The sequence below is a fragment of the Bos taurus genome, chromosome 15 (genome assembly GCF_002263795.3).
Source record: "Bos taurus isolate L1 Dominette 01449 registration number 42190680 breed Hereford chromosome 15, ARS-UCD2.0, whole genome shotgun sequence".
NCBI lineage: Eukaryota > Metazoa > Chordata > Mammalia > Artiodactyla > Bovidae > Bos > Bos taurus.
Window position 1 is genome coordinate 31,208,005 of NC_037342.1, and position 18,470 is coordinate 31,226,474.

General features: G+C 48.9%; 1 protein-coding gene across 1 annotated transcript in view; it reads left to right on the forward strand.

The window, feature by feature from the left end:
* GRIK4 (glutamate ionotropic receptor kainate type subunit 4) overlaps window positions 1-18,470 on the forward strand; it is a 493,259-nt gene that overhangs the window by 93,900 nt on the left and 380,889 nt on the right. The gene's annotated exons all lie outside the window — the stretch shown is intronic.

The following is an 18,470-nucleotide window of genomic DNA, read 5'->3' on the forward strand; positions in this document are numbered from 1 at the left end:
TTCAAAGGGAAACAGCTAATGCATGGGGAGGGGTGGTAATAAGCAAAAAGAACTCCCATCCAAGGAAGGGGCGCCAGACCCTGTGAACCCTAACATCTGAGCTGAAGAGAGCATGGTGAGGATGCAGAGGAGTGGTTCTGAGGGCCGCATTAGTGGCCCCCAATTCTGTCTCATTGTCAGAATCAGCCAGGGAGCTTTAATAAGAAAAAATAATAGTTATGGTCAATCCCTGGTGGTGGTTTAGTTGTTAAGTCGTGTCTGACTCTTTGCAGTCCCATGGACTGTAGCCCACCAGGCTCCTCTGTCCATGGGATTCTCCAGGCAAGAATACTGGACTGGGTCGCCATTTCCTTCTCCAGGGGATCTTCCTGACCCAGAGAATGAACCTGTGTCTCCTGCATTGCAGGTGGACTCTTTACTGACAGAGACACCAGGGAAGCCAGTCCCTATCCCTAGACTTTATTGGGATGGCTAGTGATACTGATGACCAACCAAGGGGGGTTACCTGGGTTAGATGAGTGTTTTATTCAACATCAAAATAAATATTTGAGGGAGAGAAGAATCAACACTCAGGCAACAAACCGTTGAGAACTTAGCGCCTACCAGGCACTTCTGTGGCTTGTATCGAGGCAGATGGGGTCCCCTGTCCTCTAGGAGTATACAGAATAGGTAATAAAATCTCTCCAAGCCTCACTTTCCTCATAAGTTCAATGGGACAAATACTGCTTTGAGCACAGGGTCTCCGTGAAGTTTATGTGAAAGAGCAACGTGGAAACCAAGTTCCTAGCTTTGCATCTGGGCCATGGTAGTTTCCCCAGAGTTGTCTGCTGACCACGGTTCCTGATGTAGGACTTCTCTTCCAGTTCAAGCGCCATGTGAATTGAGGGTCTGCACTGTGTCAGGGATGGTCCAGGCTTTGGGGGATGTTGTTGTTGTTGTTGTTTTGGCCATACTGTGGCATGTGGGATCTTAAGTTCACCCAGCAGGGATCTAACCCACGCCCCGTACAATGGAAGCTTGGAGTCTTAACCACTAGACTGCCAGGAAAGTCCCCAGGCTTTGGAGGATGTTGGAGTGAGGGGGACCTCATTTCAGTCCTCAGATAGCTTTCAGTGTGATTGGGAGACAGCCGCGTTAAACCCCCAGCACTTCAGCATCTAGAATGCAAGCCCAGGCTGAGCATAGATACTTCGTGCCCTGCTTTATGTGGGTCTGGGGCCAGAGGATAAAAGGTCCAGGGAAGCTGCTTAGAGAAGTACGGGATTTTGCAGGATGAATAAAGTTCTCTAGGCGGGCAAGGTGCTTGCAGGCAGCCGGGACTGGATGTGCAAACATATGGAAGGCTTGACAGAGATGTGTTGGTGGCAGGGGCCTGGCGGGTGGGGTTGCTGGACCTTGCCTGCCAAGGTCTTTTTTTGTTGTTGGTAGTCGCTAAGTTGTGTCTGGACTCTTGCAACCCCATGGATGGTCGCTGGCCAGGCTCTTCTGTCCATGGGATTCCCCAGGCAAGAATACTGGAGTGCGTTATCATTGCTTCCTCCAGGGGATCTTCCCCACCCAGGGATCGAACCCATGTCTCCTGAATTGCAGGCAGATTCTTTACTGCTGAGCCACCGGGAAAGCCCTCCAAGGTCTCTAGGCCCTTCATTCTTGTCCTCTGTTTCTCTCTCTCCTCCCTCTTTTCCTCCCCGGAATGGCACGTACCAGGTTCAGACACCTGAAAAAGTTCATCTGCTTGATGTTTGATTTATCATTCAAACCTTCGGTAACTGGTTTCTAATCTCATAAAATATTAAATACATCCATATATCGAATATCACATTTTGATATGTTTTCACGCCTCATTTGCCACCAAAGTCAAGGACAAACTCACATTTTTCATGGCATGGGGCCCAGATTTGTCCAAGTACAGTGTTTTATTATATCTCCTCACCCCAGCCCTCCACACAGACCCGAATTTCTCAGGGTCTTGCATGAGCGTCCCCACCGACAGCCCACTTGGCACTGACCATGGCATGCCTGGGGCAGAAAGGCAGCATATATCATCCCCAAGGAGGATTATTTGCATAGCATTGTAAACATTTGTGGAAGGGCAGGGTCTCTGCCAGACATCTCCAGATCCCTCGTGGGATAGCAGCCAAGCCAGTGGCAGAGCCTGAGGGGGAGAGGCTGTGAGTACGTTCGTTCTTTCCATCTCTTCTGGTTCCCATGCGTTCATCTGACATTTCATGAGCACCTATTAAATGACAGGCACTGAATTAGGCTCTGGGAATGTTAAGATGGTCAGACAGAGAAGGAGAAATATCATATGACGTCCCTTATAGGTGGAATCTAAAAAGAAATGATACAAATGAATTTACTTACACAGTAGAAAGAGACTCACAGACTTAGAAAATGAACTCATGATTGCCAGGGGGAAGAGATAGTTAAGGATTTGGGGAAGGTCAGGTATATACTACTATATTTAAAATGGATAACCAACGAAAACCTATTGTATAGCACATGGAACTCTGTTCAATGTTATGTGCCAGCCTGGATGGGAGGGGAGTTTGGGAGAGAATGGATACACGTGTAGTGTATGGCTGAGTCTCTTCACTGTTCACTTGAAACTATCCCAACATTGTTAATTGGCTATACCCCAGTACAAAATGTTTTTGGTGTTAAAAATTAAAAAGATAGTAAACTATTGCCTCACCGTCAGAGGGGAAGGTATAGATGGCATTCAGGGCAGTAAGTGCTACAGGTATCGAGGGAGAAGCATGTCAGAGGAGCTGTGAGCGTGGAGAGGAAGTCATGCCGTTCTCCCCTGGGAGGCGGGGAGAGAGTGGGGCAGCAAGAAAGACTTCATAGAAGGAGGGATCCTTGCGTTTAGTTTTTGACTAAGAATAAGTGTGTAGAAGGCAGAGGGCAGGCAAGGACATCCTGGATGTGCCTTCAAGAAGCTGGGAGCTCAGTGTGGCTGGGACCATAGGGTTTGGGGAGGAGCTTAATAGGCTTGAATGTACACAGGAGGTGAGGGTGGACCATGGAGGCCCTTTGAAGCCATGAGGATAAAGGGATTTGGTTGTATCTCAGAGACTGCGCAGGTCCACTGGAGCGTTTTAATGGAGGGAATGCTGTGACCAGATGTGTAATTGGGGATGGTTTGGAGCAGGACAAGAGGAGGGTCAGGGAAGCCCATCAGTCGGCTGCTTCTGTAACCCAGGGGAGAATGAGGAGGGTTGGATCCAGGGGGAGAGGAAGAGGATACGGCTCAGGAGACATTTAGGACTTGAACTTGATGGTGTAACTGATACAGGGTTAGTGGGCACTAAGGCTGGGTTCCCCTAAATGTAGGCTTTGAGAACAGTATTTATATTGTAAGAGGTTTGTTTGGGGCGTGATCATAGAAAACACCAGTGGCAAAGTGAGACAGGGAAGGAAAGGAAGCCGGTGCAAGGAGCTTAAACGACAGATGAGTGCTGTGGACACATGGGGCTCAGTCCTGCTGGGGGCTTGCAGAGACCGCAGGGTGTCCCTCCTGATGTGCCAGGGAGTTGGGGTATAATCATCCAGATGCCACGTGTCATTGGCTAAGGGTTGCCTCCAGGCCTAATAACCCAGCACTGGTCTGCAGGAGAAAGCCATCAGCCCAGAGTCATAGGTCCCTGCCATACAGGGATGATGCTTGCCAAGGGGATTCAGGCAGGGCACAGTTAGCATCTGTACTGTTGGTACAAGAGAGGGGAAAGTCAAGGATGACAGCTGGTTAGGTGGTGATGCCATTCAGAAAGAGAGAATGTGGGAGGGGTGGTCATTAGGGGGAGAAAGGGAGATGACTAATTCTACTTTGGACATATTGAGTTGGGGGTGCCACAGAGAAACATCCAACAAGCAACTGAATGATGGGATCTAAAATTCAGGAGAGAGGAGTGGGCTCAAGACACAGAATCTGGCTCCATTTGGGTAGAGATGGAGTCTAAGTCATGCACTAAAATTAAGTCACTTGAAGTCAGTTAATCTGAGTGCATGGAGCCTAAGTCATGTGCTCAGATTAAGTCAGGCAGGCTGGGCCTAAGAGGGACTTCCCTGGTGGCTCAGATGTTAAAGAATCTGCCTGCAATGCAGGAGACCAGGGTTCCCTGGGTCGGGAAGATCCTCTGAAGAGGGGAATGGCAACCCACTCCAGTATTCTTGCCTGGAAAATCCCATGGAAAGAGGAGCCTGGCAGGCTACAGTCCATGGGGTCGCAAAGAGTCAGACATGACTGAGTGACTAACACACAGACACACACATAAGGGTTGAGACGAACAGATGAATTTATGGAGCAAACTAAGGAAGAAAGCTCAGAAGTGAAGCGAGGAGTAACCAGAGGTAGAAGAACAGACAAAAGCAATGAAGACCACAGAATCCCAGGAAGATGTTGGATATGACAGAGGTGCCAACCTCTTCCTGGGCCAAGAGGTTCAGGAAGGTGAGGATGGCACAGTGTTGGGTGGGTAATGAGGAGGTTGTGGGTATTTGAAGAGCGTTGTCAGTTGAGTGGTGGGCACAGAAGCTACAGAGCAGAGGCAGCTGTATTAGGTTTATGTTCAAGGAGGAGTCAGGGTCAATGTGGCATTTAGGAGTGTATTCTGGAACTGGTATGCAAGATTGGAGAGAGCAGAGACTGTAAAGGAGCTGCTGGGAGGGTCCTGGTCTGGGATATAGCAGTGGGCATAGAAAGGAAGAGATAGGTGGGCTACGGCAGCCTGCAAAGAAGGCTTGATAAAGCTCAAAATCGCTAGGCTTGGGAACACATCTGCAGTGGCTCTCAGGGCCACCCTGCCGGTCACACTCTGCCAGGAGTCTGCAGAGTCGGCTGTATCAAGAGTGTGTCTGTGTTCCAGGGTGGGGTGCTGTGGTCATTGACGTACGTGGTCTCTGCCATCCCCCTTTTGAGAGGGTGACCTTGGCCACGCTCCTGATCCTTCTGAGACTTCTTTCTGTGTGTAGAGGCAGAGGTGATGGCCACCACACCCGCGTCCTGAGTTGTGAGGCTCCAACAGCTGGTGGTTTCGGAGCCTTGCATAGGGTATGCTGACCTGTCTGGGTTTTTCACTGTGCTCAGAACCACAATCAGGGCCTGTGTCTTTGGTGGGCCTGGGACGGTGCCCCCTGGAGCTGGCCTCGCTTCTCTGCTTGCTGGACTTTGAGGCCCCAGCTCACTCTTCTGGAAGCGCCAGTGTGTGCTGATCTTGACTGCTCCCCCTCAAGGTGGACAGGCCTGGCTGGATTGCAGCCTGTGGACAAAAAAGTGACCGGCCAGCAGGAGCCTTTTTTCCCCTTTCTCTTCTTCAATTCAGGACTGGTCTGTAGCCCACTGGCTTCAGGGAGGTGACTGAATCTGCTTTGCTGAATTATAATAGCAAATTGATTTGATAGCCGCCAGTGTCTGTAACACATTCCAAGTCAACCTGGGATTGCACCGTTGTGGGGTAATGGCATTTTAATTGTGTGTGTATCTAGTCTGGCTAAATGTTGGAGGCCTGGGGCAGAGGCTCAACCCCAGAGCTCCCCAGTCCCTCTCTCCCCCTTGATGTCTGGTCTGCTGGACTGCTATCAGAGATGTTACACCCGGAGCCCAGCCCTCTCCTGCCTCAGAGATCGGGGAAGCTGAGCAGTTGGGGGTGAAGTTGAAGATGACTCTGGGCTTCCATCTGTTTCAGATTTTCCTCCCTTTTTAACATGTCCTCTGTCCCCCTCTCTCTGCTTCTTCTTTCTCACCCTCTGTATCTTTACTGCTTAATGTTTTGTCGGCTTGGCCTGCTATCATTCTTTCCTCCTCTGCACTCAGTTTTCCTCTCATCCTTTTCTCTGTTCTCTCTACTCGTGTGCTGTGTGGTCTTCAGCAAGTTGCTTACCCTCTCTGAGCCACAGTTCTCTCATTTATAAGATGAGGTGGTTAGACTAATTGGTCTCGGTATCCTTTGGTGCTAATGTGATTCCTCCCTGTGTTCTGCCCTCTCCCCTCCCACCTGCCTTCTCTTTTGTTTCCTCTGCTTCATTTCTCGGCTTCAATTACTTTTTTATGGCCAGCCTGCATGTGGGCCAGACAGCGGTGATGAAGGCAGGGAGCAGGAATTTCCCCTCTCCACCATAAGGGTGGAGGCCTGAGTTGCCGTTTATGACCCCTGAGCTGTCCAGAGGAGATGGATTTAGTGAGGAGCTGACTTGCTCCCCTCCCCCAGAACAGCCAAGTAATTGAAGAAAACATGAATGTTAATGATGCATTTAGCATTTGAAAGTTAGAGGGGTGATTAATATGTTGTAAGTTGTATATTAACACCTTTGCGGTGGCATAATGAAGACAAAATATACACTTGTAGATGAGACTGTTTATTCTTGTGTGCAGACTCTTGGTTCCTGGCCCCTGAAGCCTCAGAAAACGTGGGGTTGCTGTGTGTGTGGCCGGTGGGCATGGCGGAGGGACCTCTTTCTGGCATTGAGGTTCTGGTCCACGATCTTTGTCACCTGAGCAGAGGACAGGAGCATGGCAGGCAGGGGACTTGGGATCAGCAGGGGACAAGATGGAGGGCACCATTATTTGGGAGCAGCCCCCACCCGAAGACAAGGTGGCATGTTCTTCATGGCTTGGGGAGCTGACTCTTAAGTTTTCGAGAGAACTTCAGGAGAGGGTGGCTATCTCCAGATGGCACCCACTTCGAGGGGGTGAAGTGCAAGAAGGATGAGGGAGAGAGGAGCCCCCTGCAGCGTCTCAGGCTTCAGGAGCTCAGCAATTAGCCCTCCTGCTCTGGGGAGGTCTGTGCTGCTGGACTGGGCATGCTTATTAAGTCACAGGCCAGGTCCAAGGAAGCATGTGGATGGGAAACTCTTACTTGCCTCTTGTTCCCCACTGATGCTCCGTCAGCCCTTTTAGAGCCAGAATCCAAGGGTGGGGGGAGTCTTGAACGAACCTTTAGGCCACATGTTATAATTTCCAATTGGAAGTGAGAAGAAGAGACTTTGTTTTGGGCTCACAGCTCAAGGTAGAACCAGAGGGACTGGCTCTCCATGGTTGCTTCTCAGGGATTCGGGACTAAGTGCTATGACTGAGAGCCGCAGTTCACTCCTTTGACCACGTGGACCTTTGGGTAGTTCAGTGGTCCCAGAGGCTAAGGAGAAATTCAGTTATACACTCAACCATGTAGTTCTGAAGTCTGGAATAGCAAGTAGAAGGCAGACGGATTCATGTCCCATCCTGGGATTTGCTGGCTGTGTGGCCACGACAAAGTTGTTTCATCTCCCTGGGCCTCAATCAACCTGCTTATTACACAGGGGTGATGATACTAAATATCCTAAACACACATTCTGAAAAATGATTTGAGTCAGTGTGTGTGTGTGTGCACGCGCGCACGTGTGTGTATGTATGAGAGAGAAATACCAAGTACAGCTTCTGCCACAAAACAAGACAGGACTCAGAAGACGGTGATGTGTGATGATTTTCGTTTCTGTCACTGTCATCACCGGCTTTCCTGGCCTCGTCCTGTGTACGCACCCGCCTCCTGCTTGTCCTTCAGGATTCAGCTTAGTCACCTCCTCTGGGCATATTGCCTCACCGCCCACCACCCCAGTCTGGATACCACACCCTCCAGTGTGTGGTGAGAGCTCTTCTCCATCTATATATATTGTCCCTAGAATTTGTATGTCTTTCTCCTCTATCTGACGCTAAGCTCAGTGAGCAGGGATTGTGTCTCATTCTCCCTGGATCCTCAGCACCAGCCTTTGGTAACTGTTCATCGAATGAATGAATGACCTAACTCCAGGCCTGGAAGGCACAGCGTGGAATGAAGCCAGTGGATGTGCACATAGCTGCTCATTTTCCGAGATTAATCATACATGCTTCCCGCTGTGCAAAGAACACTGTGCTTTGGGGTTTAGAGCATTCCCCCCAACCCCTACAAGCGATAGAGAGCCTGTGACACAGGTTACCTCCTTATATGACCAATTGCAACTCAAGTCCTGCCGAGCCCATCTTTTCTGGATACTTGGTTCATTCTTCTTGCGACATGCTTGTCATTTTACCTTGTCCTGTGGCCACTTGCTTCCATAACCTACTTCCACCAAGCTCTTTGGGGATTCATCCCACTGTTGTTGTTCCGTCCCTCAGTCATGTCCAGCTCTTTGCCACTCCATGGACTGCAGCACACCAGGCTTCCCTGTGCTTCACTATCTCCCCTGGCTTGCTCAAACTCATGTCCATTGAGTCAGTGGTGCAACCCAACCATCTTGTCCTCTGTCATCCCCTTCTCCTGCTTTCAATATTTCACAGCATCATGGTCTTTTCTAATGAGTCAGCTCTTCTAATCAGGTGGCCAAAGTATTGGAGGTTCAGCTTTAGTATCAGTTCTTCTAGTGAATATCCAAGGTTGATTTCCTTTAGAATTGACTGGTTTGATCTTGCAATCCAAGGGACTCTCAAGAGTCTTCTCCAGCACCACAGTTCAAAAGCATCAATTCTTCGGCACTCAGCCTTCTTTATGGTCCAAATCTCACATCCATACATGACTACTGGAAAAACCATAGCTTTGACTATATGGACCTTGTAGGCAAAGTAATGTTTCTGCTTTTTAATATGCTGTCTAGATTTGTCATAGCTTTTCTTCCAAGGAGCAAGCGTCTTTTCATTTCATGGCTGCAGTCACCATCTGCAGTGGTTTTGGAGTCCAAGAAAATAAAAGCTCTCTGTTTCTATTGTTTCCCATCTATTTTCCATGAAGTGACAGGACCAGATGCCATAATCTTAGTTTTTTGAATGTTGAGTTTTAAGCCAGTTTTTTTTTTTTAACTTTACTTTTCACCTTTATCAAGAGGCTCTTTAGTTCCTCTTCACTTTCTGCCATAAGGGTGGTGTCATCTGCATATCTGAGATTATTGATATTGAGATTATTGGCAATCTTGATTCCACCTTGTGCTTCATCCAACCTGGCATTTCTCATGATGTACTTTGCATATGAGATAAATAAGCAAGGTGACAATATACAGCCTTGACACACGCTTTTCCCAATTTTGAGCCAGTCTATTGTTCCATGTCCAGTTCTAACTGTTGCTTCTTGACCTGCACACAGGTTTCATAGGTGGCAGGTAAGGTGGTCTGGTATTCCCATCTCTTTCAGAATTTTCCACAGTTTGCTGTGATCCACACAGTTAAAGACTTTAGCGTAGTCAATGAAGCAGAAGTAGATGTTTTTCTGGAATTCTCTTGCTTTTTCTATGATCCAGCAGATGTTGGCAATTTGATCTCATATTCCTCTGCCTTTTCTAAATCCAGCTTGTACATCTGGAAGTTCTCGGTTCAAGTACTGTTGAAGCCTAGCTTGGAGAATTTTGAGCATTACTTTGCTAGCATGTGAAATGCGTGCAATTGTGCAGTAGTTTGAACATTCTTTGGCATTGCCTTTCTTTGGGATTGGAAGGAAAACTGACCTTTTCCAGTCCTGTGACCACTGTTGACTTCCTACTTTTGCATTCCAGTCCCCTATGATGAAAAGGATAACTTTTTTGGTGTTAGTTCCAGAAGGTCTTGTAGGTCTTCATAGAACTGTTCAGCTTAAGCCTCTTCGGCATTAGTGGTTGGGGCATAGACTTGGATTACTGTGATATTGAATGGTTTGCCTTGGAAACGAACAGAGATCATTCTGTCATTTTTGAGATTGCACCCATATACTGCATTTTGGACTCTTTTGTTGAGTATGAGGGCTATTCCATTCTTTCTAAGGGAATCCTGCCCACAGTGGTAGATATAATCATCATCTGAATTAAATTCGCCCATTCTGGTCCATGTTAGTTCACTGATTCCTAAAATGTCAATGATCACCCTATGCTCTCCCCATGGCTGTCTGTATGGGACACCTGTTGCCACTATGAACTGCCAGGGTGTCCACTTGTATAGACTCTCCTGCTAGTAGGGTGTGCGTGGTGTATCAGTGAATGCATGCATACATGATTTCTTACTCTAGTTCTAGTGTAGGAGCCTATTCAGCTGTTGCCTCGTTATGTGGTATGCCAGTTTTTCTACTTATCCAGAGTTCTTAGTTCCCAGAAACCAAGGATCTTTATTTATTTATTTATTTTTTTGCTGTGCCACACGGCATATAGGATCTTAGTTTCCCTACCAGGGATTGAAGCTGTGCCCCCTGCATTGAAGTCTTAACCACTGGACTGCCAGGGAAGTTCCACAAGGATCTTATTAAATACTTCTGTGCTCTCATAGTACTGGATAAATCAGTTTTAATGGCTAATTACTGATTGATTTCCTCAAATTTTCTATCTTATTAAGACTTTTGAAGCAAAAAAAAAAAGAGAGTCTTATTAGCTTTGTTAAGGAGTGACAATACCTGAAAGAATTGACCAAGCTTGCGTCCCAGTGATGAAACATATGGCATGTGGGATTCCACATGACGGGTGGAAATCCTGAGAGTTTTTCTAATCATTTCCTCACAGGCCCTAATTACTTTAATGAAGGCAAAAGATCTCAGTTAAAGAGAATTATTAGACTTGGACAATAGAAGTTGTCAATGTAGCCCTCATTAAAACCTTAGTTAATTGAGTTGCCTTGTGCTGGGTGGTCACTGGCTTTGGGCTTTCCCAGTGATATCTGTGGAAAGAAGGCAGGACGTGCCTGATGGCCCAGTGGTTGAGAATCTGTGTACCAGTGCAAGGGACACAGATTCTATCCCTGATCTGGGAAGATCCCACATGCTGCGGGGCAACTAAACCCATAAGCCACAACTGTTAAGGCCACATACCATAACTAGTGAAGCCTGTGCTCCCCAATAAGAGAAGCCACCACAACGAGAAACTTGTACACTGCTACAAAAGTAGCCCCTGCTGACGCATCTAGAGAAACCCTGCGCACAGAAACAAAGTCTCAACACAGCAAAAATAAAATGAACTTAAAATTAAATAAATTAAAAAATGTCAAATCATTGGGGGGAAAAAAGGGATGGCAGAGGGTCTCTGCTCATTCTGGGCCAGGCTGAGGCCACGCCAGCTCTGAGCTTTCCCCACCCTGCATGTGGAGTTCTGAGCTAGGGGCTCTGGAGGGGGGTGGGGGGAACTCAGGGGAAAGAGAATTGACTGCCCACACCTTGGAGTTTGGGGAGGGGAGAGGAGTTATGAGCTCATGATGTGAACTGGAGTGCTTGTGGGAGAAAAAAACATTTCAAACGAGCTACCAACCTAATCAGTAGAGCTCTGTGTGTGAGTGATAGGGGTGCGAGGATAATCATTCGAGGCCTGAAGGGTTGGTCTCGCATGTCATCTTGGAGTATGACAATGATGAGAATAACTAACACCTGCATACAGGAGTGACTAAGGGAGCTTGGGTTCTAAGGGAGCTGCAGAGACCCAAGTTTATAGCTGAGCTCAGCCGCTAGTTACTAGCTGACTGACCTCTGGCAAGTTACTTACACCCTCTGCTTCTCCATCTCTTTTGTGAGGTATCATCATAAATGACTCCTCTGTCTTTTGTGCAAGGTGACATGTTCTCCACCTGGGACTAGAACCTAGGTCTTATCAATTCATGGCCTATGCTTTGTGTACACTGCAGTGGAGGGAAAGGGGACTGTGCATGTTTAATTAGCTGGTATAGGGAAGAGCTTTGGAGATACAAAGCTCTTGATAAGTGGTAATCCTCTTAAATCTGTGTAGGGCTGATGTGTGGATGGAATATACAAGGCCAACAGCATTGGGGGAATTGACGAGGAGGGCAGGGCAGCCCAGACAGAGAGACAGGGAAAGAGAGAGAAAATGAGTCAATGAATGTTGAGCGTGTGCACACAAGTTTGTATGTGTGTCTGTGGATGTACGTGCATTGTTTTTGCTCACCTTTGGGGTGCTTCAAAGTGATGGGTAGGGATTAAAGTATCAGATGGGACCAACAGGAGACCTCCATGTCTCTGCATCCCGGGAGTTCTGGGATTCTCTCCTCGGTTGGAAGGTGACCCCGGGTTCTGGGGCAGAGAAGCATGGAAGTTCTGAATGCACATCTGTGTGGCCCAGGGGAGGTGTTGAAGAAGAACCTGGTGCAGAGTGAGCTCTCTGCATGCTGCCCTGCTCACTCAATGTCTCAGGATGCTTATAACATTTGAAAATTGGCCTGATGATTCCTTCTGGCAAAGTTGCCAGTCCTGCTGTAGACTGGAACTGGGGGATCTGTGAACTCAGAGACACTCTGTTCTGCTTTGACTCAGTGGTGGACAATCTGTTTTCCCCTAGGAGCTGGGTTTTGGTCTTCAGTTATCAGTCAGTGCGCTCTCTCCTCTGTTTCCTCCTCCTCCCCATAAGGAGGCTCCGCCCACATCCTCACTAGCTTCCTTCTTTTGCCTTCCTCCTTTCCTCTGCTGGTGGTGAGGGCAGCCAGAAGTCGACCTGGGTTGAAGATGTAAGTGCCTGTAGTTCCTTGCAGGGGGTGGGGGTGGGGTGGGATGGGGGGATCCCGGGAAATAATCATTTGCTTGAGAAGCGAGACAACAAAGGGGAAGAAGATAATAAAGCAGGTTGTAGGTTACACTATGGGCAACCACCACCTGGCCCCACTAGGGACGGTGGGAGAGCATACAGGGCATCCTAGAGCAAGGTATCCCGTTGGCCGCTGACCGGAGATTGTGACACTTAGGGCTTGCGTGTGTACCTCGGCTGCATGGGTTCCGGGGACCAGAAAGTTCTCAGGTGAGCTGCAGGTGCCTGAGGCTGGAAGCCCTCAAGTTGGGGAGCATGGATGGAGGTGAGCAGGGCCCCACGGCTCCTCCTGGCCATCCCGAACCACCCTGGAGACCAGACCCGTACTCAGCTGCTGGGTACGGGCAGCTCCTCGGGCCATAACCCGCTCACATAGAGATGCCAGCTGCCCTCCAGGGTTAGGAGCATTTCTGCAATTTTTTATTTCCTGAAGAGCCTGAGGGTGACCTGATTTATGAGAACCACAAACAAATGGAGAGTTTCCAGGATGCTAGGCACTCTGTCCTTTTCCTGCACCCTCACTTTGCTTCTCTCTCTGTAGCCCATGGAATAGGATAGTTTCTTTTTTAAATTTGGGCTGTGCAGGCTCTCTGCTGTGGCTCGGGCCTTTCTCTATCTGCAGTGCCAGCTTAGTTGCTCTGTAGCATGTGAGGTCTTAGCTCCCCAACCCGGGGTCAAACTCATGTCCCCTGCATTGGAAGGTGGATTCTTAACCACTTGGGCCACCAGGGACATCCCTTTGAGAAAAATAAGGTAGAAATGGAAATTATTTTCTAGTTGGGGCAACTGAGGCAAAGAGTGAAGTGATTCGTTCCAGTTCACACAGTTGGTGGTAGAAGAAATGGCAACTCATTCTAGTTTTCTTGCCTGGAAAATTCCATGGACAGAGGAGCCTGGTGGGCTATAGTTCATGGGGTCAGCATCAGGCACGACTGGCAACAGTGCACACACACGCACACACACACACACACACAGTTGGTAGGAGGCAGGTTCATAACTCTGACCAGGGGCCTTCACTCTGCCCTGTACCAGCTCTTCTGCCTCATCTCAGGATCCACAACGCCTGCTGATGCCAACTGGCATGTCCCTAAGTGCTGACAGGGTGGGTGGGCTTCTCCCGTGGCCTCCTGTGTATAAGGATACCCGAATGAGATCAACTCTAAGTGTACGTTAATACCTCCCCTGAATTGTGGATTGATAAGGACCTGGGCCTGGGGGGACGGGAATTGCCTTTAAATCAGGTTCTGAAGAACATCCTAGCCTCTCACCCTTGGATAAATTTGTCTCTGCCTGGCAGGGCCTGACAACTGCCGGTGGCCCAGCTCCCGCCTCATTACCAGGAAGCCCAGCCCTGCCAGTGTCTGCTTGTCACTTTCTTTGTCCCAGGGAGCCCTTGGAGACCTTTAGGAACACGTTCCACCTGTTGGGCCTGGCTGGCACTCTCCCTGCCCGCAGGGCCTGAAACAATGACTTTGCTGTTGGGCTTCATGATCATCACTTGTGGACAGGGAACCCCAGGGACCTGTTCAGCTGGGCGCTCACTTGCATTTTAATCACGTGGCCAAAGAGCTCTGGAGTAGGAATAGGGAATCTTGGTTTAAATTCCACTAATTACCGTGCATCCTTGTACTTCTGTTTTCTGGGCCTTAGTTTCCTCATGTGCTGAGGATGGAACCTAATGTCCCTTCCAATCCCGAAGTGCCAGGAGTCAGAGTCAGGAGGTCATTGGGTTACAGAGAGGGCAGAGGGTTAACGGCTGATTTCAGACACTGGTCTCCCTAGGGTCCCAGCTGTCTGCCAGCTGACAGTTCAAGCACCCAGGACCCTGAGAACAGTCCCAGAGACCTTGGACCCTGCCTGTCCCAGGAGCTTGAAAGCATGGCTGGCCTTGGGTCTCCATGGGAACAAGGGGCAGAGGGAAGAACAGGGAGATGGTGCGTGGTGGGTAGGGGAGGGAGCTGTGGACACAGCCAGAGTTGAGCGGCTGGAGTCTGGCCCAGCCCCAGGTGCAGAGGGGATGCTGGAGTGGGCCAGGCCATGAAGGATTGTTCCTGCTGGGCTTCTGGGCTGATAACCCCAGCACTAAGGGATCCCTTGGAGTGGTGAAGCTGGAACTCAGTTGTAAAGACAGCGATGGAGAGCAGAGCTTCCGTAAGGGGTTCTTGAGGAAGAGCCTGCTGGATCGTTCTTTCAAATTGGCTGTGACAGAGCTGTCCCCCAAGGAGCCATGCTTAGCTCCATCTCTCACCAGATGGAAGCTAGCTGCTTTGGTCCAGAGGATTTGGCCCCGTTTTTGCCAACAGGGTGGATGAATTAGGAGGGCAGCCCCACATTGCCTCAGTCCGTAGTCTCTGTTTTCCCAAAGAAGAAAGCAACATTGTCAGGCACCTACTATGTGCCAGGCTCTGTGCTCCACTCCAGGGTATTCACAGATGGATCAGGCAGAGACCCTTCCCTCCAGGGGCTTAGGTTCTAGGGGCAGAGGCAGGCCACTGTCAGACGTTCCCGGCATCTGTGGAAGATGAATGCAGAAGAGGAGGGTGTGCCACAGATGGGAGATGGTTGGAAATTCCCCAGAGGATTTACTGGGGAAGACTGTGGGTGAGGGGGCGGGTGTGAGTGGATTTCTTTCCAGGGAAACTTCACAAGCAGAGGCATCGTGGCAGGATTGTGTCCCTGCCCTGCATGGATGGGCTGGGGGAATTCAGGCTGGATCTGTAACAAACACCCGGGAACAGTGGGCAGCTCTGGTCCCTATGCAGGAAGGGAGGCCGAGCCTTGAGTGGGCAGCAGAGGGATTGGAGATGGGCATGCACGAGGCACCAAGCCCCCCAAGCACACTCAGGTAATCAAAGGCCAGCATGGGAACCCGAGTCGGACCTTGAGAAGGCAATTTTCAGACATGTGAATGAGGTGCTCGGATTTTACCAGGTTCCCCTCTGCATCAGGCCACGAACCACTGTGTTTTCCTTGCATTGAACAAGCCTACGACTCACTATACTTACCTGTGCAAGTGAAACCAGGACCCCCCTCTGCATTAGGCAGTTTCACTGGGCTTTTGCTCCGGGTTCCTTGGCCTCTGCGTGATCTGTCTGAGTGGGTCCAGGAGCGGTAGTGGGTAAGTGTGGCTGGAGCAGTAACTTCACTTAGGACTCAGATCCTCACTGAGAACCTTCTCTGAGCCCTGTGGATGTTGGCAAAATGTTATGTATATGTAGCCATGTGTGTTTCTCTGGGAAAGAGTCTGAAATGTTCTTTTTTAGGAAAAATTTTTTCCTGTTTTTAAAAATAATTTTTGTTGGAGTATAGTTGTTTTAAAATGTTGCATTAGTTTCTACTGTACAGCAAAATGAATCAACTGTACATATATATGTATATTCCCTCCCCTTTGGATTTCCTTCCCATTTGCTGCTGCTGCTGCTAAGTCATTTCAGTCATGTCTGACCCAGTGCGACCCCATAGACAGCAGCCCACCAGGCTCCCCCGGGATTCTCCAGGCAAGAACACTGGAGTGGGTTGCCATTTCCTTCTCCAATGCTTGAAAGTAAAGTCGCTCAGTCGTGTCTGACTCTTGGCGACCTCATGGACCGCAGCCCACCAGGCTCCTCTGTCCATGGGATTCTCCAGGCAAGAACACTGGAGTGGGTTGCCATTTCCTTCTCCAATGCACGAAAGTGAAAAGTGAAAGTGAAGTCGCTCAGTTGTGTCCGACTCCTGGGACCCCATGGACTGCAGCCTACCAGGCTCCTCCGTCCATGGGATTCTCCAGGCAAGAGCACTGGAGTGGGGTGTTCCTTCACATTTAGGTCACCACAGAGCTCTGAGTTGAGTTCCGTGCTATGTGTATGTCCTCATCAGTTATCTATTTTATACGTAGCGCCAAGAGTGTACATGTGTCAGTCCCAATCTCCCCATTCATCCCACCCTGCTTTCCCCCTTGGTATCCATATGTTTGTTCTCTACATCTGTATCTCTATTTCTGCTTTGCAAATAAGATTATCTGCACCATTTTTCTAGATTTCGCATATATACATTAATATATGATATTTGTTTTTCTCTTTCTGACTTATTTCACTCTGTTTGACACTCTCTAGATCCACCCATGCCTCTGCAAACAATCAGATTCTCAAAATAGTCTTTTACCTCCCAAACAGTTAAGGTTAGAACTGTTGAGACAGGCTCTGTCTGCCTTGCCCCCCATTGTATTACCAGTGCTAAGGGCTTGTCTTAGCCTGTTTGGGCTTCTTTAACAAATTACCATAGATTGGCTGGCTTACAAACAACAGATATTCATTTGTCGGTTCTGGAGGCTGGGATGTCTAAGATCAGGGTATTGGCAGATTTGGTATAACCATCTTTTTTTTTGCTGTAACCTCACATGGTAGAAGGAAGCTCTTTGGGGCCTGTTTTCTTTTTGAACTTTTTTCTTTGTATTGGAGTATAGCCGATCAACAATGTTGTGATAGTTTCAGGTAGACAGCAAAGGTACTCAGCCATGCATATACATGTATCCATTCTCCCCTAAACTTCCCACCCATCCAGGCTGCCACATAACATTGAGCAGAGTTCCCTGTGCTATACAATAGGTCCTTGTTGGCTATCCATTTTAAATATATCAGTGTGTATATGACATTCCCAAACCCCCTAACTGTCCTTTCTTTGGGGGCCTCTTTTGTTAATGGAACTTATCCCAGGGCAAAGGTTCCACCTTCATGATCCGATCATCTCCCCAGGGCCCCACCTCCTAATGTTTAATACCATCATCACATTGGGGTTTTGGATTCCAACCTATGAATTCTGGGGGGAACACAAACCTTCAATTTATCGCAGTGCTTGATAAATAATTACTAGATGACTAGGGTTCCATGGGGTCGCAAAGAGTTGGGCACGACTGAGCAATAACACTTTCACTAACAGTTTTTCTAGGTGATGAAAAGGAATAAAGGTTCATAGATGGGGAAAGCTTTTAAGGCAGATGTTCACATCTGTGGAAAAGCTCTTGTTTCATTTGCTTAATAAACACTTAGCTCCAGTGGTGTGCCCGGTAGTAAGTGCAGTGCTGTGACTGCTGCTGTTGCCATCACCACTACTGTGTCTCCAGCTCCACCCAGCCCCCTGTTTATGATGTGCCAAGCATCATGCTAAGCCCTTTACAAACACAGTCTCATTTAATCCTTACAACTGTCCGATGAGGTCGACATTGTTACCCCCGTTTTAAAGACAAGGCTCAGAGAATGGCTAAGTCGCTTGCCAAAGATCACGCAGTCACTAGCAAAGCTCTCATTCCAATCTGAGTCTGCCTGGTTCCAAAACCTGTATCCTCAGCCACTATTTCAGGGCTGGGTGGCTCAGTGCTGAGAACTAGGAGTCCTCCCACCTCTTTCCTGTTGCTCCAGATTGGCTGAATTCTCTTTGGCTGAGAGGTGTGGAGTAGCCGACACAGGCTGCCCAGCCCAAAGTCCCTGTACACTGGGAAAGGAACTCTGAGTCCTGGGTGAGGGGAGGGAAACAGCAGGGCGCAGGGAGCCTGGAGGGTTGGCCCGGGGTTCCTGGAAGCCCTCTCCTCAGTGGAACCTTTCTCACTGTCTGCTTTCTAGTCTCTGATCAGCTGACTGCTGGGAGGCTGTCCTGCTAGGACAGGATCAGGGCATTGGGCACTTGGAGCTGTCAGGGAGAAATATGGGAATCATTTCAACAGGTAATCACAGGATATTGTGAGCTTGTTCAGTGCAAAGAAAGCTCAAATGGCACAGATAATCGATGGACGTTGCATCTAAGGGATTTCCTGTGGATGGCCACAAAGGAGTCTTCCCTGGGGCCCTGGTGGTGGGATGAAGTGCTGGGCTGGGGGAGGGCTGGCAGGGAGTGGTGGCTGTGATGTCCGAGGGGCCGATGAAAGGTTAAGGGGAGTTGGGGAGAGTGTGCCTTTGCCTTTGATCAGGAGTTTAGAGACTGCATTTTAGCCCCATCTTGGTCACTTACTTACACGA